Source organism: Bombyx mandarina, chromosome 13 (assembly GCF_030267445.1).
Source record: "Bombyx mandarina strain Sakado chromosome 13, ASM3026744v2".
NCBI lineage: Eukaryota > Metazoa > Arthropoda > Insecta > Lepidoptera > Bombycidae > Bombyx > Bombyx mandarina.
In genome coordinates, this window is record NC_143220.1 from 10,416,507 (window position 1) to 10,440,867 (window position 24,361).

The 24,361-nt window shown below is 37.5% G+C and overlaps 1 protein-coding gene across 2 annotated transcripts in view; it reads left to right on the forward strand.

The window, feature by feature from the left end:
* The window catches only part of jing (AE binding protein 2 jing), a 220,575-nt gene that overhangs the window by 140,367 nt on the left and 55,847 nt on the right, over positions 1 to 24,361 (forward strand). The gene's annotated exons all lie outside the window — the stretch shown is intronic.

Below are 24,361 nucleotides of genomic sequence, written 5' to 3' on the forward strand. Positions count from 1 at the left end.
CGATGCAACGCAATAACTGCAACACGGTCTTCTTTAAGCGTCCACTCCATATTTAAAAATGAGTAAAATTCTAAAAGTATACATTTTTATTTTCATGAACAATTCGAAATTCGAATTCAATAAACTTTTTTGTGGCCAGCATTCTAAAAGAAAAGTTTTTACTGTGTGACAATACTTATGACCTGACTAGGTATATATTCTATACATCCTCACTTACATAAAACTTTTCCGTAATATTATCCCTCAAGCAATCGCCTCATATCTGCTTTGATCTTCCCCTAAACATATATCCAATTTAAAATCTCTTTAATGGAAATTTTAAAGCAAGACAAACGCGCTAATAACCTGCCTTTTCTATCATAACACGACATAATTGTTATATTAACTCACTAATATAAATCATAGCCTTAAACTAAGTCAGTAGGAAATTAAATGGCGACCGGTGACGTCACATTGCATAATAACGGTCATTGACATTAATCTCTCGGCATTGTGGTGCCTACTTGTGTGTTGACGTCATACGTTTTAAAGTCGTTTGACTAATACGGGTCAAGGACCTAGGTCAGTGTAAAAAATTCGTAGTTGTTGAATTGTAAATATCGAGATGTTTTTGTTTCGAGACGCGATGTCGATCTGTTTGTCCCATGAACTTTTTAATTAGGTTATGCTAGCCAATGAGTGAGAACAAATAATTTTGCTGTTATCGGTACCAGCTGTTAGATCTCTGTCAAAAATATAGCAACTAGTGCGCCAATAATAGACAATTTACTGGTGTTAAGACCTCTTGCAAATCCGCTTGGGCAGGAACCACCAGCGTGCCTTTTTCTGCCGTGAAGCAGTAATGCGTTTCGGTTTGAAGGGCGGGGCAGCCGTTGTAACTATACTGAGACCTTAGAGCTCATATCTCAAGGTAGGTGGCGGCATTTACGTTGTAGATGTTCATGGGCTCCGGTAACCACATAACGCCAGGTGGGCTGTCAGCTCGTCCACCCATCTATGCAATAAAAAAAGACACTCTTGCCACCCCTGGGTCGCTCACACTTGACAACACTTATCACATTACAGTAATGGAATAATCGTATTTAGATACGGACAATAAAAATCAACGGCTTAGTGATTGTAACTTAGTCAATCGAGCTTAAAAGCTCAAGCAACACGGCCTTTAATTGATGACTTGAATAAATTAAATACCTCAATATTCAAATCTCTAACTATTTAAATAAAGCCCAATTAAACAATCTAAATGAGCAATCTAAGTAATTAATTATATGTTATAAATTCACATGTTTTGTCTACAGGTACGTACGTACGTCCGAAGTTGGTGCGCATGCTCGCGAGCCCCGTGGGAACGTGGACTCTTCCTCAAACACGGGGTCGACTTGCTCGGGTTACGGTGCAGGGTTGTCTCGCGCGTGAAAATCTCGTTTAATATTATAGAATAAAATTAGATTTTTCTATTGTTGTTGGTTTTTCCATGTAGATTTGACAGAAAACACTATTTTCTGGTTTATTTGATTCCGATACTTAGTATAAATTATTAAAGTACAAAGAATATCGTTGAGTACAATTTAATTAATAATTCAGCTTCGTCGGATATATCCGTGAAGCTAATTTAATGGGTTTTTTTTATAATTAAATGTCGTATATGATACGCAGAACTGGCAGCGATAGAGATAGTTATAGTCTCCAGTTATCCGTTGTCCTCCATATGTCCGTATGGCATCAGTTAGACTGAAAGGTTACCATAGCTTTTTACACAGCCAAAACAAAATGAAAGTTTTTTAAACTAGAGATTGAAAAAACAAAAATGACTTAGAAGCTTCCACCTCGAAATAGTGGCAACCCTAACGAACCGGTCGTACTTTAGTTAGCAACCGTACGAGCGACTGCCAACTATTCCGTGTAAGTACTGATAAAATATATTAAGAAGGCGAACTAAAACAATAGTACAGTGTGACTTTACGCTCATTACTCCTGTTTCGGAGTGGACCATCGCGCCATCTTTGAATGGTATGAAAGAGAAGTACTGTCGGTGTTACGTGTGAAGATGTTTTAAAATTATAGTTAGAACGTTTGTTTGAATTCAATATGCTTAGTTAGCCACAGGGCGTGGTTACGGTATTCGAGGAATTTAAACTGGTTAAGTAACAGAAAAGGGAACATAGAGGTAAGAGATGTTTTGAACACATCGAAGAAGTTTATTTTAAAAAATTATCCAAAGCTTAAAGAAAAGAAAAAAAAAAAATTATCAACCCCACTCTGTCTAGTTAGAGTTTATGTTGATTTAAGTTTCAATTGCCCTACAATAACGACGGTTTCATTACTCAATAAAGAAGACGGTACCTACCATTGCGAGATAAACACGTTCTATCAGCAATCAATACAGAGATTGAAGGGGACGCGAGATGGTTCTTCTTATTGGTTAAAAGTCATCTATTTTTAAATGAGATCGTCAGCCTTTTTGTGGCTTAGATGAGGGAATGAGCTATTGCCGCATCTAGTGTTTACCCGTGGTTGTATACATCACAACGTGTATTTCCACCATCCCCTTCAAGACATGTCGAAATCTCAATTCTATTGTGTCATATTGCGACAAACTTAGGCGGCCTTACAATACACTACCTAACTACCTACCTACTTTGCCACCATAATATGTGACGGTTGGCGATCGCGGTATATCGGTTACACGTTATATATTTTATTTATTTATTTATTAGGCTCACAATACACATCACAAGCTAAAAAGATACATAAAAAACACAAGTAAAAAAACCCAAAATCTGGCTTGCAACATAAGTTATGTGCGCACGACAAAACAAGACATATAGTGCTGAATTTGTATTATCATTATACTTTGAGGATGCTTTACACGTTATATATTATTATCATACTTTGAGGATGCTTCTACTCATCCTCCGAAGAAACCCTGAGTCGTATTTACGACCAAAAGAAAGGGTGCTATTTTAGGCACACTGTTAGCTTTTTTTTTTTTCCTACCTATGCTGATAGCCTTGAGAGGCTATTTCAGCTTCGCCCTAACGTTTGTAGGTGAGCTTGCGGGGCTCAACCGGAGAGTTGCTAACACTGACCCTAGCAAGAGCAGTGCTTCGCAGAATCTACCACCGGATCGGAAACGCGACCCACTGAGAATATCCGGCGAGAAACTCAGTGGGCTGTGTCTGAGGAGAGTTCAGTGTTAGCACGAATACGATAGAACTATCAGTATGGCTATGTGTTGGCATCCAGATCATAATTTTTTTTTTGTTATTCTTAGTTTCACACAACTGGATAAAATCTGTACACATAAACATTAAACTAATTTAGAAAAAAATAATCTAATATATAAAATTCTCGTGTCACAGTTTTCGTTGCCATACTCCTCCGAAACGGCTTGACCGATTTTGATGAAATTTTTTGTGCTTATCCGGTATCTATGAGAATCGGCCAACATCTATTTTTCATCCCCCTAAATGTTAGGGGTAGTCCACCCCTAAATTTTTTTTTTTATTTTTTAGACAAAATTTTTAATTTCTATTTTTTTATGTTACAGCATACAAAAATACATACAACCCTAAATTTTCACCCCTCTACAATCAACCCTTATTTTTTAATTTGCTAATTAAAAATTTTAAAATTTTCTGCGTGAATTTTGTTTTTATTTTGTCATGACGTAGAATAAAAAAATTCATATTACTCTGAAATTTTCACTCCTCTATGATCAACCCCTATTTTTTATTTGTTAATTATAAACTTTAATTTTTTTGGCAAGATTTTCATTTTTATTTTTATTTCGTCATGAATTAAAATAAAAAATCTGATGTTACTCTAAATTTTTCATCCCTCTATGATCAACCGCTATTTTTTATTTGTTAATTATAAACTTTAATTTTTTTGGCAAGTTTTTTATTTTATTTTGTTATGACTTAAAATAAAAAAATCATATTACTCTCAATTTTCACTCTTATATGATCAACCCCTATTTTTCCACCCCGATTAATATTTTTTTTTCTATGCATAGATCTGCAATAAGGTTGCAAGATGGCAATCAAATTTTATAATTGTAGTACGATAAATTCTTATTCAGAGTTTATAATTTCAAGTTCCTTTAATTATGATTTTTTTTAAATTGAATTTGATCTCCCGCCCTCGCCGGTCGACTACTGATCAACTATCAATTGATCAGCTATCCCCGCCAGGTGTCACCACTCATCCAGCAAACATCACGTAGTAGGGATGAGGACGAAGCCGGTCTCCTGTCTTACTTACTCACTATACACTTAATATATAATTTGAGAGCTATACAATACTATACATTTTTCAGCCATGTTTTTTTGGTTTTATTTGTGTATCAATAGTATGTTCAGTAGGTCTGAGAATCGGATACTATCTATTTTTCATACCCCTAAGTGAAAAGCGTTGTCCACCCCAAACATTTATTCTTTATTTTAATTTTTTGGATATTTTTTTTTGTTTATAATGAAGTATTATGTGGTTAAATGAGGTTTTTTTTTCTACAGTAGAATTTCCCTAGAAATCTTATTTAGGGCAACACAACGTTTGCCGGGTCAGCTAGTACAATATAGAATTCACACTTTTTGGTGATATTAAGCAAAAATCTATACTTTTAGTGATTGATCTTTTCGGCTAGCCGCGAGTCATAGACATACTGAAAACATTTACGATTTCAACGTTCATTTTGACTGGAGCCTAAACTGTTGTTTGTTGCCAGTCTTTATAATCGATATACCTATTTATATTCAAGCCTAAAATAGCATTTAAGATGCCTTCACGCTAATATCGGAATACCCTCACAATAAAACCATAGGTTCTTCGAACTATAAAATAATTCCGATTCGTATTCACATACGCTACCAAAGATCAAAGGTTCACCGTCCGTACATTCATATGGATTACCTTTCTGTGTTATTAGTTTGTGACTAATGGTATACCGCAACTTCGCCTCTTACGTATGCTAGTTTCAATGCAAGTTTCAATAGTATATGCTCGTTCCTGTACAATGAATTATGCGTATGCGAAATTTCATGACGTTCGATTTAAACCTTATTTCATATTAGATTTAAGGGAACATTCGTACGCTTCCCTTATATCCTTGCTACATTTAGTTTCGCCTTAATCTATTTGACAAAAAAAAAAGAGTATTTTGTTAGTGGTCTAAACAAATAGGCCAATTTGAAGTGTCTGTTTTTAGTGTTAAAATAAAAATTAGGATTCAGCGGAAAGAAATAAAAACTTTGAAATTGTGAACAAAATCCGTATAGGTAATAATGAAATGATTGCTATTAGATGCAAAGTGTTGCCGGACTTTGCTAGTTTCCGCTAAGAAGAAAACCACAAATACCCATTTCGGATTATTTTTTTATTACCCTACCTATGCTGATAGTTTTGAGAGGCTATTTCAGCTTCGCCCTAACGTGTAGATGAGCCCACGGGGCTCAAGCCGGAGTGGTGCTAACACTGGCCCTAGCAATCAATGCTTCGCAGAATCTACCACCGGATCGGAAACGCGACCCACTGAGAAGATCCGGCGAGAAACTCAGTGGGCTGTGTCTGTGGGTTAATTCGCTCGTCGAGCCCTTCGTCGCAAGCGACGGGTTCGACGAGGATGGTGACCGGAATTTCGGATGGAGACTAGAGTAACAAAAGCGTTTCCAGTCACATCTGCGACTCGTTTAAGGCTTCGTCAAACAGAACGCGTAATTAGCGCGCATCAGAGCGCTAAACTGACGGCGCGCTATGACGCCGAGATGTGTTGTACTACTATGGTAATATACCGTCAAACAGAGCCCCAGCGCTATAAGTACGCAACGTTCTGTCGCGGCGTTAGGACGCTTTGACGTCAGGCGTTGTAATTTTTTACAAATTTTATTTTAGCGTCCGAGTGAATGTGTATTAAAATAACGGATAATGCCCGAAAAAATTATAGAAATAGTTAGAAAATACCCATGCTTATACAGTGCCACATCTGAATCACTCGACATCTTAATACTTTTAAATTTTCACATTGCTATCGAAAGGCACTATGATTTGGATAATGCGTTGCGTCAAGGAGCGTTGGACTCATCTAGTCAATTTGTGTGACATGAAAAGAGCGTGACGTTAAAACGCAGCGCTAAGTACGCGTTCTGTTTGACGGAGCCTTAAGATAATAATAACTTTATTGAAACTGTCTTCAACTGTTGGAAGAGAAGTTTGAGGTCAAAAACATCGTGAACCGCTGACCGCGATAAATTCGCGACAACTCGCAATCATCGGCGCAGCTAAAATCGAACGGAACAGGATGTTCGAGTCATGAATTCGTAACACGGTACTCGGCGCCGAACGCTAAAAGACGTGCCAGGAAAGTGCGGAACCTGCCTTATTAGTTCTCCTTCGATACATACACTTGTCAGAACTGTGGCTTTTTTTGAACCGGTGCTAAAGACTATATATGTTTTGACATTCAACAAGTATGTTGTGATGCCGTTGAATTTGAAATAGCTGAATAGAATTTGTACTTTGAATGCGTGGTTATTCGATCAAACAAAAAATGGCCGAACGAGGTTGGGCGATATTTTACACAAAAATAGCTTTTAACCTAAATTGACACGTTTATTTATATTCATAAATGATATGGGCAAAGCCGGGTATGTTAGTCTATTATAAAATCAAAAGTGTTGGTGTTGGTTCATGATTTAACGTACTAATGCCTCTACAAATCATCTACATTGTAGTCGTCAACAAAAAAACGACTCAAGTAACTTTTTATCCCGGGAAAATGTAACGTGTTAATTATTTAATTTCGAAGCTAAAGGCGGAGAAACTGTGAAGTCTGGCTAGTTCGTTAGTAAATTTGTAAAAATATCAAGACATGTTAAACATGAAGTATTTTAATCGCTTTTTCTCGCAGTGTAATCTTCAAATTTGGGATAAGGAATATAAATAATTTATCTCGGAGTTTGTTTGCTTTTGTCGTGAATAAATGCGGGTTTTATGTTTGTATCTCCCTTCATCGTGGTTATTGGGTGGTTACAATATTTAACCTGAAAATTTGACCTAGCTATTATTGCGTGATGCATGAATGACCCAATTCCGTACACACGGGGAAACGAAAATAATAATAATAATAACATAACACCATATTTTTGTAGTCACGCAACGTTTAGGCAGAATATTTAAAAAAATATATACGTACATATGTTTAATAGATTTAGTGGTTCGTTGTACTAAATAGTACGGTTTTTGCACTACTTAGGATAAATAATATATGAATGTGTATGTTTCTACAATTACATACTTCTTCTTCTTTGTCTTCACCATCTATCCCACTAAGTGGGGTCAGTACAGCTAATTTTTTTATTCCATTTTCTTCTATCAGCCGTCATCTCAACACTAACTCTTCTCTTTCTCATATCGTCATTCACACACTCAATCCATGTCTTCTTCGGTCGACCTCTTCGCCCTCTACCTTGTACTACCATTTCCATACATCTCCTATTCACATACCTTTCCATAATGACATACGATAAATCTAAAAAAAAATGTGCAAATCATCAGCCCACACAACAGCTGATGTACAAATAAATAGTTGTTCGATTTAAATTACAAAACGTATGAACTAAACCTTATACAGTTCAAAATCAAATGGGGTCGTGGGATTTCACCAACTATTAATTAAGATTTTAGAACAACAAAACCTATCTAAAGCTGTTTCGGCTTCATGAACTGTCCCCGTGGATCGCACAGTTTACATGTAATCCTGAAAGATTGGCTCCGGCTTTGGAATGAGCTCCCACGGTGTTTCCCGAGCGCTATGACATGTCCTTCTGCAAACGAGACTTGTGGAGAGTATTAAACGGTAGTCAGCGGCTTGATATTGCTGACGTCCATGAGCGACGGTAACCACTCATTATCAGGTGGGCCGTATGCTCGTCTGCCTATACGGCAATAAAAAAAGAAAAGATATATTTAAGCACTTGGTATGGACTCCAATAATTAATCTGAACCTATCAAAATTCTGTGTGGGAGATTTGAGGGAATCCCAACAACAAAGGGTTTAATTGAAAAGCCCGGTATGGTGATCTCGGTAAAAGCACACCGCTTCGACTTCGAAGGAAAATAAAGTGATAAAACAATATTAATTAACTCGCATCGGGTCCTGCCTTTGGCGTGCCCTACACAACCCCACTGTCTAAGGGTGAGTCAATAAAAATAAAAACTACAAACGAATTAAATTACACCTCTACCTATGAATTCGAATGTATCACAATTCTGAATTCTTCAATACAGTGATTGGATATAGTAATCTTCTTGGGTTATTAAGAATGACGTGCGCAATTGTAACTAATTTTACAGTTTTTAATTTTGTGTGTTTATTATTTTCACTGTACTGTTTTTAACATATCGAATGCAGTTTTCGTGGTCACGGATGACTCGGGTGTAATTATTTGTCGACATTTGATTATTGAACTAACTACCATCAAACTTAAAGAAAAAAAAAATCGTTTCTTTGCACACAGAATGAATAAGTAACAGTATCTTTAGGTCTGGTAGTTAGGTAATTTTATCTAGCATTCTCTTATCCTCAAGATAAAAGTTTTTTACGGTATTTATTTGATAGGCTGATGTCCGTCGTGGCCTCTCACCATAGGGAGAGAAGATCATATAGTCGTTTTGCCTTTGAGAGCAAGAAAATTAAATGCGCTATGCGGCTTGTTGAGCAAGGTCGCCTTATTTTTAATTATGTTAGTGTCAATAAGTATAGACAAGTTTGCGGCCAATCTCATTGAAAATGATCGCTGCGGTCCATGGACATAATCAGCGACGACAACAAGACATCTGTCTTGTGACCTAACTCAATACTCGGAGGTTGAGGAGGATGAGGACCTACTGACGAGAAAGATACAACCTATCTTATTTTCATATACATTTATTTTGCTAGGCCTATACGAATTTAGGCATATACACCTTTAAAACTATTATATTTAATCATCTGTATTCATCATCATAATTATATTATCTATCAACAAACTAAAGGGGATCTAAAACAGAAACCAAACTAGAATATTAAAATAAATAATTTTCTAAGAACTGATATCTCATTTAGACTTTACATTAAATAAAACTCTAAAGAAATATATGCACACGGAAAAAGAATTTTTAAAGCTGTTAAATTGAAACGTTAATCTCTTCTAAAATAAGAGACGGAAACACATTCATTAAGTTACGATCTCGCACTGTAGAAGATACGTCCGCCGTTCCCGTCTTTACGGATACGAATTAATTAATACTGCGAAATAACGAATACAGACGCTCTGTTTGTATAGTATTAGTTTCTTTTGATACGAAAATACTTTTGATTTGATACTTTTTAGTTTCTTTTTACTGGTGGTAGGACCTCTTGTGAGTCCGCGCGGGTGGGTACCACCACCCTGCCTATTTCTGCCGTGAAGCAGTAATGCGTTTCGGTTTGAAGGGTGGGGCAGCCGTTGTAACTATACTTGAGACCTTAGAACTTGTATCTCAAGGTGGGTGGCGCATTTACGTTGTGGATGTCTATGGGCTCCAGTAACCACTTAACACCAGGTGGGCTGTGAGCTCGTCCACCCATCTAAGCAATAAAAAAAAAACGAGTTTTTAATGTAATTTTTTTTTTCTCTTTTGTGTCTCTAATCTCTCGTAGCGATCTGTTTCATTTCTTCTTCTTCTTCTGAGTCGGTCTCTTCATTACCGAAGTTCCTGTCTAATCTAAAATGTGGAGCACTCGATGCACAATGCTTCCCCACGTCTTCCTGTCCTCGGCGGTCTTTATAGCCTCGGTTATTGGCAGGCCGATGAGCGTCTTAATCAGATCGGACCAGCGGGTAGGTGAGCGTCCGCGTGATCTTCTCCCGTCAACCTGACCAACTACCATCAGCTTCTCCAAGTTATCGGGGTCTCTACGAGCGATGTGGCCGAAGTACGCGAGAATACGTTGGAAGCAGTTAAGCGGGGAGCCTTGTGGCGTTTCATTTAACAATGAGCTGTTCCTTTGGCTGATTTTAATCTTAATAGTGATATAAACAGAATCAGATGTCCAGTGATATCTTCATCTTTTAATGTAAAATTTTAATGTAATGAAATTAATAAGATCAATGTTATTCTGCTTGAGAAATGAATAGTGTGAGAGAGAGAGAGAGAATACACTCTATTGCACACCTAAACATAATTAACATTAAAAAACAGTCAACAAGCAAGATACATTTGTACAATAGGCGGTCTTATCGCTAAAAGCGATCTCTTCCAGACAACCGTTTAACTTACAGAAATTCTGGACAAGAATATATATAATATAAAATATGTACATACAATAAATAGATATATACTTACCATTTACATATACATACACACTTACATAGTGCTTTTGTCGTAGTTAAAGGAAATGTTTCTGGATGTAATATTAAAAGGGCTCATACAATTGTATCGGTTCGCGCTTATTTTACTTATAAACAGCCTCCGCGTTCGTCGCTTCATGCAGCGATTCTATAAAAAGACATTTGTTTCGATATTAAAAAGGCACGGAACGAATTACTTCAATATTTTTGAAGTTATCTGTACTGAGGTGAGTTCACGAACGTCGAGCTTTGACAACGTCTTACTATATGCTTTTTTACAAATCGAGTAACATTGGTAACGATTTTGCGTAGTAAGTAGTAATAAATATAAAGAAACCTTATCTTCAAATCATTACAGAAATAATCGTACGTAAGTTCGAAGCATTCTTTAGGAAATATGAAATTAAGGATTTAGTGTGTATATCCAAAATTAAAACATGTATGCTGTTGAAAATAAATAAGACTTTCCGCACAAACTGACCGAATTTTAAGCACAGGCGGTACGATTTATATTAATTATGCAGATTGTATTCGCCAAAATTAACATTTTCCCTTACGTACTAGCAACACCGGACTATAAATAGGGCAATAGATATGAGTACACTTCCGGCGTATCCAACCGTCGACTTAGGGGAGAAGCACACTACGGAAACAACGTGAAACGAGCTTTCCTGAGTTTTATCTAAATTGTATAAGAATTTCAAAGAAATTTCATTTATTTTTTAATTCCGATCTTCTTTGTTATTCATATTAACTTCAGAACACGTATTCCCCAATTTACTCGATTATCATTCGTTTTAAATATATTAAACAATAATAATATTTTTTATGATATTGTGATATTGTACATATTTAAAAGCATATTAATATCGTTTAGCTAAAAATAGAATTTGGACTGCACGTCATCAATTGTAAATTTGGAACATGATTTAATTGAGAATAAACAAAGGTTGTGTTTTTTTTAATTTAATTTACACACAAAGACTATTTTTTTCTTCATGAAACTTATTTCACTACTTTTTTGTTACACTCTTAATTACGGTTTTTAAAGGAATATATTCATGTATTTAACATTTGTGTCTCAAAGTACAAACTAAATGTTGGCAGTGACGCTACAAGTATGAATTAAGAAATAACCAGTTTTGCAACCAAAACGAATGAAATACATTAACGGATGTTAACCGAAGGAGTAGTGTAATTGTTGACAAACAATATTCGACATAAAATACACGAGCTAAAGTATCATATATATCGATTTCCGATTGGGTTACGTACAATTAACATTAATGTAGAATAGGGGGCATAAAATTGCAACGCATAAAATAAAACTTCAATTGCTCCAAAATCTTCTGTTATAATAATAATAATTAAAAATTAATAATTAACATTTTTATTACGTCTTGCTCATTTTTCAACCATCTTTGCCATCTTCCTTTTCTCTGTCATTCTCCTCTCCCTTTCTTTCCGTTTTCTCTCGCTCACATCTTAACGCTCCGTTCCACACTCTTTTCATACGTTCCGTTCTTACCAATCCTACATGAATGTAAGAAGACGCATTTGTAACAAAAGGCAAATTAAAGGACATCTATCGAGAGGACATTAATTACGTCAAAAGAAAACGTTAAAATCTTTCAAAAGAATTTTTTTAAGCAACATATTTATCTTGTCTCCCCTCCTCCGTGTCTATAGGTGTCATCAAACCTAGAAGTTTTTTTTTTATTGCCCTTGTAGGCAGACGAGCTAACGGCCCACCTGATGGTGAGTGGTTACCGTCGCCCATGGACTTCAGCAATGTCAGAGGCAGAGCCAAGCCGCTGCCTACCGCGTACCGCCTACCACATACCGAAGTATGTGGATCACATCCAAAAAGTTGTAGTAATTTTCCAGTTCGTTGCCCACAAGTATGGCTAGCCCCTAACATCGCACTAAACACGTATACATACACATACGTAGCCACTGAAGCAATTAACGTTGATGAAACTTTAACGGCCCTTTAGAGTTACTTGCAAAATGATTTATGTTGTGTTCCGCAGCCATTCGCCCGTTCCTTTTGCGCTGCCACTAACAATATTTGCCTATGTTCATGTGTCTGTTCGTAATATTTTTGTTGTCTCTATCGAACTATCCGTGCGATAGATGCTATTAGTTAATTAGATTTTTTGGAGTATACGTTTCCCGGCTCCGGAATGTACCGTGTTTCTTGAGCGTTATGAAACTTGCATAATTTGCTGAGATTATCAACATCCAGTGCATTACTGCTTCACGGCAGAAATAAGCGGGGCGGTGGTACCTACCCGTGCGGACTCACAAGAGATCCTACCACCAGTAGTTACGAAAATTATAATTTTGCGGGTTTGATTTTTATTACACGACTAGCGACCCGCCCTCGCTTCGCTTCGGAAACATTAAAACACACATGAAACCAAAAAATAAATAAAAAATAAATAAATAAAGTAGCCTATGTTCATCAGGGACAATGTCGGCTTCTAATGGCAAAAGAATTTTTTCAAATCGGTCCAGTAGTTTCGGAGCCTATTCGAAACAAACAAACAAACAAATCTTTCCTCTTTATAATATTAGTATAGATGTTATTCCTTCACCTTGGAAGTCAATCGTGAACATTTGTTAAGTACGTATTTCATTAGAAAAATTGGTACCCGCCTGCGGGATTCGAACACCGGTGCATCGCTTCAACACGAATGCACCAGACGTCTTATCCTGCAGGCCACGACGACTTCAACTAAGTACCTATGATGTGATTAATTCACTTAATTATATAATATGTGACACGTATGAATTGCTTAAACGAATGCATATTTCAGTCCATTTTCAATGGCGATATATGATTGGCATCATTAGTTTATTTTCAAACATCGCTCTTAGATAAAATTAAAGCTACTTTTAGGGCTTAATTTTGCCTATTTTTATTTATTGTCAATATATGCATTACTTGTAGTAAAGACGATTCGAACTTGACAGATTTTTGTTGTAACGGTTCAAGCGAGTCATCATCGAGATTAAACCGTAAAATAAATTTTAATCTACGATATTTTTACGATTTATTTAAATTTATTAAATAACTACGACCCGTGAAACCCGAAGAACATACTATACTTAGACGTTTATATAAAAGCCGAATAGCCAAATAGCCTTAGCTTTAAGGTAATAACTGAATTCTCATTAAACTTTTGTCTAATTACGCAAACATTAATCGTTACCTACGTACATTAAAAAAAAAAAGGAAACTGGATTTAGAATAAAAAATACATGTTAATTAAAAACCAAGCTGAAGATGAAATGGAAATAAGATGTAGCAAAAAAGCTGTTTTTAATTATTCCGGTGTACATACCTACTTACGGCACATGAGTATACTTGATTTGGTAATTCGAGAATGTGTTTGTCTGGCTACGAACGCATCCTGAATAAATACATTAGAATGTTAGAAAAAAAAAGTGTTTAATAAAGCAATTCTATTAAATATTTATTAGAAGTTTAGATTAAATATATTTTAATGGTTTCCTCTATTATACAACCGAATGTATATTATTATTGATGGCTGATACGTATTTATGTATATTTGTGGGTATTTTTATATACAAAGTATTTTTTTTTTTTTGTATAGATAATTGATCGAGCTCACGGACCTTTTATTAAGTAGGTATCACATCTCATAGATATACAGTGTAATTGTCACAATGCGCTTTGAGACATGAGGTCGTAGTCTCAATAGTTTGTACGGCAGCTGTCTCGCTCTTCAAATCAGAACGCATGACTGCTCCGCGGTAGTAATGAGCAGTGAGGTGGTAACCCATACGTGCTAAACTGAAATAACCAAAGATAACTTTTTAATTTATTATTTTATGTACTATTTGCAAAATGTATTTAGGAAATCGATGTTTTATGTAAATTAGAAGTACGTATATTTTCAATCGATTAATTAATTCGATGCGATTGACAATCGATTTAGTGGTGACATTAAAAATGTTAATATTTTAATTTGTAACTATCTTGATTATACTTACAGTTAAACTAGTTGTTATTACACTTATTATAAGACTGACTCGGTGGTGCTCGGTATGCGAAGTTAAGGCACCTTACTGTTGCGCCAACGGTCGTAGGTTCTATTGGACAAAGACGTGTGATGAATAGGTTTGTTTGTGGGTTTATTATCCATGTTTTTATTATTATTTTTCTATTGCATGGATGGGTGGACGAGCTCAAAGCCCTCCTGTTATTAAGTGGTTACCAAAGCCCATAGACATCTACAACGTAAATGCGCTACCCACCTTGAGATATAACTTCTAAAGTCTCAGTATGGTTACAACGGCTGCCCCACCCTTCAAACCGAAACGCATTACTGCTTCACGGCAGAAATAAGCAGGGCGGTGGTACCTACCCGTGCGGACTCACAAGAGATCCTACCACCAGTAAATGTGTGTTTAATTATGTATGTTTTTAATTAAACGTATGTATGTCAGTCTCTGTTACCTTTATCACTGGGATTCCTCATTTGGGGCCGGATTACCGTGCGTGCTTTGTTCCCAGTTTATATATTATATTACAACTAGTTGATTATAGTTAGAGTCGATTTATAGAAGATTTTAGCAACACGCAATCTAAGAGTTTCAGTGGACTTCTTATCTTTATAGCGTGTAGGTGACTGACCGAGCGATTGATAGAAACATTAGAAGACGTGGTCTAACCACCTAATCTTAAAGTTAAAAACTAGCTACATTTCAATACTGTATAAAAGTATATTTTATTTTATTAGTTTTTTATGATATTGCATAGATTTTATCGCGGGCTTTGAGCGCGGCGACCGAATCAAGAGATTCCGTAACGAAAATAAAACCTAAAACCCCCACTCCGCCTACCATGTAGCTCGCGTTCAACACATTCACACATGCGCTTGTGTAGTGTTTGTGAATAAGCGCGCAGCGTGATGTCGCTCTGCATGCGCATAATGAAAAGTCTGCCTATCTCTCTTTCGCGCGGTCTAGCTTATGAGTGTGAAGGGGACAGTAAATGTTTTGCTTTTGTTAATGTTTATAAATATAGCGTAGTCTTATTTTATTATTGTTTTAATATTAAATTATTATTTGTCTAATTATAATTGCATAAGTTGATAAAAAATGCTATGCAATAGCTTTACCGCGACAGTGCTCGAGTGCCGCACGTGTTTTTTTTTTGTTTTTTTTATTGCCTCTGTATGCAGATGAGCATATGACCTACCTGACGGTGAGTGGTCACCGTTGCCCATGGACGTCAGCAATGCCAGAAGCAGAGCCAAGCCGCAGCCAACAAATTTATTTATTCTTGTACATTTTGTAGAATATTTTTTCAAAACAATTTAGATGATTTGTAACATTGATTTGATCACCTTGATTGGTTCATTTCATCAACTTCATCAACGTAATTGGAAAACATTAAAATACTTGAATATAAATAATTAAGAACATAAATAATTGTATGTAGACAAATTTCGCGCTACATCGCTCGTAGAGGCCCCGATAACTTAGAGAAGCTGATGGTAGTTGGTCAGGTTGACGGGAGAAGATCACGCGGACGCTCACCTACCCGCTGGTCCAATTTAGTAAAGACGGTCACCGGTCTGCCAATAACCGAGGCTATAAAGACCGTCGAGGACAGAAAGACGTGGAGAAGCATTGTGCATCGAGTGGTCTACATTTCAAATTAGACACGACCTTCGGCAATGAAGAGACCGCCTCAGAAGAAGAAGAAACAAATTTAATAACAACTCCTCGTCAGAAAAGAACGCTTAAGAAATACATTTACATGTTAATGTTCAACTATTAACACGTTCAACACGAAAATGCATAACACGACATTGTAATTAACACTGTCTACGTGTGCGGTCCCGACCGGGCTCCAAAGATGTTCGCTCGACGAATGGAAGCCAAATCCTATTCCTTGTGATGTGAATTTAATAATTCAAATTCTAAAGCGAGGCAGTGAGTCAAAGAAACGCCTTCCGCCTAATCGCGGGGGTGAGTCGCCCGTAAATATTCTGTTTCATATTCGTATATACAATAGACATGTTATATCTATGTAGATAGAACGATTTTGAAAACATTGAAAATTTGAGTGTTCACCTGAATTTAACCTCTTTAGAGACGAAACTTTTAAAGTACAAAAAACCTTAATTTACTTTATTCTTTATTGCAATTTTTTAATTGTATATTGTAAACAGATCAATCAGTGAGTAAAAAAAAAGCAAGCAATAGCATATTATTTAAAAGCAATGCGTCCACTTATGTGGAATTTTTTCGTAGAGTTTAATATATAAATAATAAAAAAGAAACCCAACCTACACATACATACATATGTGCCAATGTCCCCGAAGAGGTTAAGAGAGAAAGGTTTGCAATTTGTCTTATGTTGTTTGGAAATGGAAAGCAGCATATGTTTTTTGAGAAGATCTTATTTTTTAAAATGCTTTTATTACATAGTTCGCTATTTCGTAAAGCTATTTCTCGCTTTTGTCTAGCCGTTGGCATCGCCAGCGTCTATTACATAAGGTTCGACGACTTACTATTGTTTTATTTTTGTTTTCAAATTTTATTGTTGTTTATAACTAAAACTGAAAAGAGAAATGATATTCAATTATTGCACTAACAAGACAAAACTGCAGCTCCAATAGTTTGTTTGGCGATTATAGTTCTTAATTTACTTATGATTTGGCTTGAATTAGTGATTTGGAAAACAACTTATGATCACCACGTGGTTCGGCCCACGCTTCGATCCATTGTAATAATATCTAATCTACGAATTGTTTACGTGTGGTGTACGTACGTACGGTTTGTAGGTCACGTCCGCGTCGGCGCGTCGCGATGTAGGGCCGCACCCGCCCGCGCCCCACCCGCCCCTCCGCCTCACCCCCTCGCCACCCTCGGGCCACACTCCACAGCCAGTACAGTACAGCCGACATCAAAGTGCACAAGACTTTATTCCCTTAGTCAACGACAGCTATAGGCCTTTCAACGTTTCCAAATAAATACGCGTTTAATCAGACAATGTCAGTTCATTATGGTTTATTTTTAGGTTTAATAAAAACAAATTCGAGGTTCGTTTCAAGGAATCGAGAGGGCAGCCGTTGTAGGCAGCGGCTTGGCTCTGTCTCTGGCATTGCTGAAGTCCATGGGCGACGGTAATCACTCACCATCAGGTGGGCTGTGTGCTCGTCTGCCTACAAGGGCAATAAAATAAAATAAAAATGCGTATGATCATTTATTATCTCAATATAAGCTTAAAATCATTACTCCTCTAAGCAAAGCTAAATATTTGTCGTCTCGTGAACCCGTAATCCTATCGGCACTAATCTCCCTTTCGTATTTTGGGGAAGAATCTAACACACCGTTTATAATATTCAGTAATTCCTGTTGATATTTCAGGTTTCGTATCCGTGCTAATGTAAGGATCTGAAATTACATTATGTGTCAAATTAAATTTTCTTTTGTATTCAATGTATAAAGAATGGCTTAATTGACACTTACGTATAACATTTGTGATGAAAGAAAGTGACAACATAATAATTTAGTGACACGGGACATGAAAATGTATTTGAATACGAAAATAATGCGTACAATTTAAAATCGCGGGAAACTATTTCTCAGGCGAGGCTCACAGATAACGTTTTTGGATGTAGGCGTCGATTTCCCCGCGTAGCCCTGACACCGCTGATGTGATAATTTAAATATCTGGCTTCCGAAAGACAAAACGTATCGACTGAATTTCCCTCTCGTCTAATGAAAACTCAATTTATTTGCAGTGCTCGTTGTTGGGAGACCGGTTTCGTGACGACGCACATATTATCACAAAGGCGAGATACTCTTTTGTCAGCGAACGTATAGCGTTCGATGCACCAAAGTGGAAAACTTTGTTATGCTAATAATTGCCGGTCTGTAACGTAATTACGTGTCGTAAAGCTAAGGTCGTTAGTTTTGCGGAACGATACACACGGCGACGCTGTTCGGACAACGATAATATTGAATATTCGTTCATTTTAGTCAGTACTTAGTCGAATAGACGCGTCTGACGAGAAATTGACTAGAACGATTTACCAAACTACCTAACTAGTTGCGTAATGGGCAGATCTGTGGGTTGGCTTGTAGATAGGAGGGAATGACAGAAGACTACTTGTGATTGTTAAAAAAAAAAAAACAATCCAATTAAATTCGTAAGAATAACATTTCACAAGTTAGTTTTTGTGTTTGTGTGTCTTTCGCGTGCCAAAAATGTAACTTAATTATTTCTTGTTCGTAGAAAAAAATGTTAATATTATTGAAACTAAAATAACTGAAAAACATAAAAATTACAACTGATTCACTATTTTTGGATTACAAAAAATAAAACAACGCCTGGCCTCCTTGCGTGTTATAAGTACATAGTAACGTAAAAATTATTTTCAATGTATGTAATAAAAAAGCACGCAATAAATTTACGTTGTCCTTCTATTAAAGGCACCGTGTGTAGTTCACGAGGCATCGTCCAAAAGGGCGAGCAGGACACACGGGCGTCGCACCCGTCTCCGATTCATTTACGATCGTGCGATCGAGGCGACCGATAAAAGTTTTGCATACTTGCATTTGTCAAAAGGTCACTGTGTAAAATATCAGGTGCGCTAACTGTGTCCCGACACCTGATTTATTCCAATAATAAATACATCGCAAGGTGAACATAAAAAACTTGACAGCGAAAAAAGAAGAGAAAAATTCTAGATTATGACACCACCATGCCTATTTGTACCGTGAAGCAGTAACGCCTTAAGGATGATTGAAACATTACTGGTGGCCCGGAGGCCTTTCCAGCTTCACCAGGACTGGTGGGCGAGCAAAGGCTCAGCCAGGAGGGGTGGGATTTGCTAACAACTACCCAAGCGCCTCCGAAGGAGACCTAAAAACTCAAGAGCAATTGCTTCGCAAATGAATCTACTACCGGATCGGAATAGCGATCCACTGAGAAGATCCGGCGAGAAACTCAGCGGGCTGATGCATGGGTTAGGTTGCACGTCGACCTCTTTGTCGAGTTCGACGAGTACGGTTACTGGGGTTCCTCAGCCTGCTCCTAGTGTTAAAGCTGAAGGTATCTAATGCAAGAGTTATTGGATCTGATGGATCCGTAAGGACGTGGCTTTAAGGTATGCAGAGTGAGGCAGTCATATTGAAACACTGAGACTTAGAACTCTTGTCTCATGGTGGCTGCTGGCATTCACGTTGTTGATGTCTATGGGCTCCGGGGACCGCTTAACACGAGGTGGGCCGTGAGCTCGGCCATCAATCTTAGCAATAAATGCAAAAAACAAGCGAGATTCGAAAATAAGGATTAGAGCTATAGGCTAGCTGTATTGCAGTATTTTTGTAACAGTTTTTATTATTGTCTGCAATATTAAACGTTACAATAATGCCGAGACGGATGTTATAAGTTGGCTTAATTGTGCTGATCAGGCCAGTGTTGATGTTCGAAAATACTCCAACCGTATATTTCAATACAAAGGAGACGGTGTCGAGAGCTATTGTTGTATAGATAGTTTGTGAAAGTTATGAGATATTTGAGGTTTTCGTGGCCATGCTCCTTGTATCGCATGCGTTTTAGGCGTTCATAACACAGGACAGCCCACTGAGTTTCTCGCCGGATCTTCTCAGTGGGTCGCGTTTCCGAATCGATGGTAGATTCTGCGAAGTACGGCTCTTGCTAGGGTCAGTGTTAGCATCACTCATCTACTAGTTAAGGTTACGCTGAAATAGCCTCTCAAGGCTATCAGCTTAGGTAGGATATAAAAAAAACACAGGAGAAAATTATAGAAACTTAATACAGAAAATTTATACGAAATGAGTTATTTTTTAGAATTTATATTGTTATAATAGAAGCAGGTGCACTTGTTAAGAATATTAAAATAGACTATTAAGATAGACGGTGGAATAAATTAGTACAAATTGATGATAAGGTGGTTGTCAGCTTGCGAACTTGCGCCTGGCGAATGCCGTTAATGGTCATGTTATTCAGAGAGAAATATATCGTTCATAATTTACGTGGGAGATATTTTTTATTTTCTTGAAATACATGTGGGTGGCGGTTTGAAGTATCGAGCAGTCGGTAGCAATGTTAAGGATTTTGTTCACGACATGCGGACTAGAGAGGACTCCAGACTTGAGCTATTGTTGAGGGTATCAATAGGCATTGATAAATCCATTTACTAGTTGGAACGTAAGGTCGTTTGTCGTTTTTTTGTAGATGAACGGAAGCAAATATAATTCATCATACAAATTCTTGCACCAGTAGGGATCACTACCCTGTTGGTTTTTGCCTGGAAGCAGTCATGCTTTCCTACTTTACAATAGAACAGCTGTTAAACTTTATTTAGGCCTCATAATTCAAGGTGAGAGGCAGCATTCATACAGGCTCGGATAACCACTTAAAACTAGGTGGGCCGTTTACTCGTTAAAATAAATTAAAAAAAAAACTCTCGTCTACTTACGAATGCTGAAAACAATTAAAGTCAATGACCATTACAACAAACCAAAAAAAAAAAGATATGAATAAATAATTTCATCACACTGAAAAAAAACGACATAAGAAGTGATGAATCATAAATATATAACAAAACCTGACGCGTCCGTTTCTGAGAAACAAATAAACGCGGAACAATGATGAGCACGTAAGTGCATCGATATGTTTAAAATTGAAAACATTGATCACGGACAACACGAAACTGATACAGCAATATCCGATATACACAATATATCGCCACATTCGCAGTTATTATCGTAGCAGACGTGACTAAATAAACAAACGAAATAAAAGAGCTACCACCCCCTTCTCATCTGGCCGAACACGGTAACGCACTCAGCATACTCGCCTGAAATGATAAATGGACAGAACTGGACGCAGGTCCGCCTAGAGCTACCATAAATACGTAACCAGTATAATGGGACCTTGAGCCATGCTAAAGCATCGAGTGCCAAGTCTGTTATATGAAGCTAGATGAAGAAACGTGCAAACGACAGTCTCAGCACAAATGTCAGTTAGTGATTAGTAAATAGTCGCCAATAAGATAAGTTGTATATCACTGCTAAGTACTTTATGTAATTAACGTGAAATATTTTATATAATACATGAAAGTTGGTAATTAGGATATAGCTGAGTATTTTAAAACAAAGAACCTCGGTCGTCTAATAAGTTTGTTGTCTCTGAAAATGAATGAATGAAGTGATTCAAATTAAAGAGGTTAGACGAAAACAAAAGTTATGTATTAACTAAAAATATGTCCTGTCGGAACCCCGGATTCACTCAAGGTGCTTTTAAGACCCTCAAGCACTGGTCACCGTCCTCCTTGAACTTGTCGATTTCAACGAAAAGTTCGACGAGCGAACTAACTCATACCCATAGACACAGCCCAATAAGTTTCTCGCCGGATCTTCTCAGTGGGTTGTGGTTCCGATCCGGTGGTAGATTCTGCGAAACACTGCTCTTGCTAGGGTTCGTGTTAGCGAATTCTCACAGGTTGAGCCCGTGAACTCACACGTACGGGCGTAATTGGAATGGCGTTTTAGCCTACCAGCGAATAGGTACGTTTCTGTAACAATTTGAATGCTTGTTGCTGTTTCTTTGACGGCAAATTCAAGTAAAAACTCGGTAACATAATACAACAAAACAACAATATCTCTGTAACAAAATCAAAGTAAACATCCACATAATGTTACAGGGATATTGGACCAACAAAATATGTTTTTGTGAGTAACCCTTTCAGGGTGTTGGTAAATCAAAATTATAAAAACTGACTACAAGTGAAATTGTGTTATTTTAGTATAAACTCGTTGGTGGCCGTATCTCTACTAAACTCTGACTGGGGGGATCAGTGGGAAGAAATATGACGATAATGGAAAGATGCGACGTCCAAATCGCAAGGGAAATTTATTGTTGTCATAAGCATTTGGTTTAATTCTATATACATATGTGGGAGTGAACTAGATGCGATTGTGAAATGTATATCATAAACAAATGTTAATCATTGCATTATTTCATGTAAAATTCAAAGTTAAACAAATTAATTTTTCAAATTAGGCGCCAAAAACTAATAAATTATAAGAATGCACTAATTTCCGGGTCCACAGATCCATGAATAGAATGCCTTTAAAACTTTACAGAGGGCTTGTCGGTTCCAACTCTGTTCTCTTCTGTTGGATGAGAGAGCGATGCCTCTCTCATAGTGGTTGATATATTTTACACTAATAATATAAAACCTGTACAGCCAACGACTACGTATTTCATATATATTTGGCCTATAATGGTGTTATTTAAAGACACACCTAAAACCACAACACTTAACCAATGAATCACATTGCTAGAATTCGCTTTATGTCAAGACTTCAGTTTTGAGAAAGAAAAAAATCCCTTTCCGCAAATAGGATATAATGAGTTTTTCATTAAACAATAGGATTAAAAATAAGTCAGAGAATGAGGGAAACGGGAATTCTCCAATGGAGCTGACAAATTGAATGTTGTTTTTAGTAGGAAGATCAGAGTCGTGATGCGTTAGCTTGTAAAGGTTTGAACGAATACCAGTTACTTAATAAAAATCCTTTTGTTTTTATAATCTAAAGGACACTGCCGACCACGATGACAGTGTTGCCACAAAGCGAAGCGGCGAGCGCTAAGAATACGCAAACAGGTGTCGACTCCGAGGTTATATTTGCATATAAATAGAGTTCCTGCTTAACTGTAACACAGGCACGTCCCTTTCTCTCTCGTTGCTCGCTGGCCGCTAGAGCAGCACGGAGTGTTACGCCTCCTTGCACGCGCTACACGCAAGTGCGACTCACTCCAGGAGATTCTATTTACGTACGGTGATGTAACATCGACAACAGGCTGCTAATGTAACTGGAATCAAGGAGACTGATTCTCTCCATCAATTGATTGAACTTCGGCATGGACACAGTAAAAACTATCCGCTCACTTAACTTGTAGAACGCGTGGTCTTGTTATGCGATGCACATAACATTCCCGGCTGATGAGAAATTTCAAATGCGAGTCGTTAAAGAATATTCTTGGGAAGTTAATGCACGTACAGGTTTTTCTCGTGTGGAAGTTATTATAATGCACAGCTGAACCGGTCGGGGATACGACTAGGAAGCGGTCTTCGCATTTTATCGATCGTAGTCTTCCCTTAATTCGCATGAAAAACTTTAGAGCTTATGTCGCGCGAATAGCAAGAAGACATAAATAATGGAAGACTTGTCCCTTGTAGAATATTAATATGTTCGTTGTGCGATTGCTTCGATGCATTTGCGAAACTATAAAATTTTATTATACGTGACGTCAGATGATCAGTGATTGTCACGGGAGCCGGTTCCGCACCTCTTCCGTTATACATCACAGCGACTCTAGTTTTGGGTGCGTGACCCTTCTGCGTAGGCGCAGGTGACACGCGAACTCGATATTATTTCGAAATCCGACCGTAGTGCCTAACTAGTTTTGTTATCCGAGACCCCTGTTATTTGTTCTTTTTTTTTGGGACTGAACGTTTTCTATTTGTTCCGTCGGGCCCTTTTTTTGCTGGGCTGCACCGTCTTGGAAGGCTTAGGGCGTTTTTACTCGGGCACGGGGGGGTGGAGGCTCTGGGGGGGGCGCCTCCCGCCGCCCGAACCGTCCTTGGCCCGAGCGTTCACCTTGACGCGCTGCGCTGCCGGCGCACCACAGGTAACAAAGTTCCGCGAACTACGTGATTTCTATGGTTGTCCGCCGAAAGTGGATCTCTCGACGATCGTTCGGACGGCACTAATCTTACGAGGAACCGTGTAATGAAACACTACGGACTGCCCTCCGATCGGACCCCCATCCGAGTCTGCGTGCTTTACTATTTTCAGTATTTAATGATTCACTCATTAGAAACCGAAGCCAATATGATCTTTCACGGAAAGGATCGTCGTGGGGGTCCTCACGATGTATTGCATTACATCATTATAAGAATTGT